The sequence below is a fragment of the Oxyura jamaicensis genome, chromosome 21, assembly GCF_011077185.1.
Source record: "Oxyura jamaicensis isolate SHBP4307 breed ruddy duck chromosome 21, BPBGC_Ojam_1.0, whole genome shotgun sequence".
In the NCBI taxonomy this organism is placed as follows: domain Eukaryota; kingdom Metazoa; phylum Chordata; class Aves; order Anseriformes; family Anatidae; genus Oxyura; species Oxyura jamaicensis.
The window spans coordinates 7910649-7911086 of NC_048913.1; the positions used below are offsets into that span (position 1 = coordinate 7910649).

The 438-nt window shown below is 85.6% G+C and overlaps 1 protein-coding gene across 6 annotated transcripts in view; it reads right to left on the minus strand.

Annotated features, from left to right (window-relative positions):
- The window catches only part of EIF4G3 (eukaryotic translation initiation factor 4 gamma 3), a 129788-nt gene extending 129356 nt beyond the window's left edge, over nt 1–432 (minus strand). For 3 of the 6 annotated variants that reach the window (XM_035344972.1, XM_035344971.1, XM_035344970.1), the window contains exon 1: nt 292–432. The gene's annotated coding sequence lies outside the window, so the exon portion shown is untranslated. The remainder of the gene's footprint in view (nt 1–291) is intronic. The other 3 variants (XM_035344969.1, XM_035344967.1, XM_035344963.1) reach the window with 1 other exon arrangement.
- Between the last annotated feature and the right edge of the window lie 6 nt (nt 433–438).

A 438-nucleotide genomic window follows, 5' to 3' on the forward strand; every position in this document is an offset into this window, starting at 1 on the left:
GCGGGGGAGGACAGGGGGGACAAGGGCGGAGATAAGGGGGGGACAAGGGGGGGACAGGGGCCCCTTCCCCGCGCTGCCCCAGCAGGTGCAGCCCCCCCCCCCCCCGGGGGGGGGGCCGGGGGCCCCCCCCCCCCCCCCCCCCCAAAAAGGGGCCCCCGAGGGGCGCGCCCCAAGCCCCCCCCCCCCCCCCCCCCTCCCCACCGCCCTCCCCGCGGGCGCCCCCCACCCCGGGGCGCCCCCTCCCGCCCCCCCACCGGCCGAGGGGGCCCGAGCCCCCCGGGGAAAGGATACTGCTGGGGCGGCTGGGGCGGCAAGGCCCTGATGGTGGGGTGAGGCGCGGGCGCCGCCGCCACCGGGTGAGGGGGAGCCGGGGGGGGAGGCGGCCCCGCCGCCGCCGCCGCCGCCCCGCTGCCGGGGCCGGTCCCCGCCGCCGCCGCC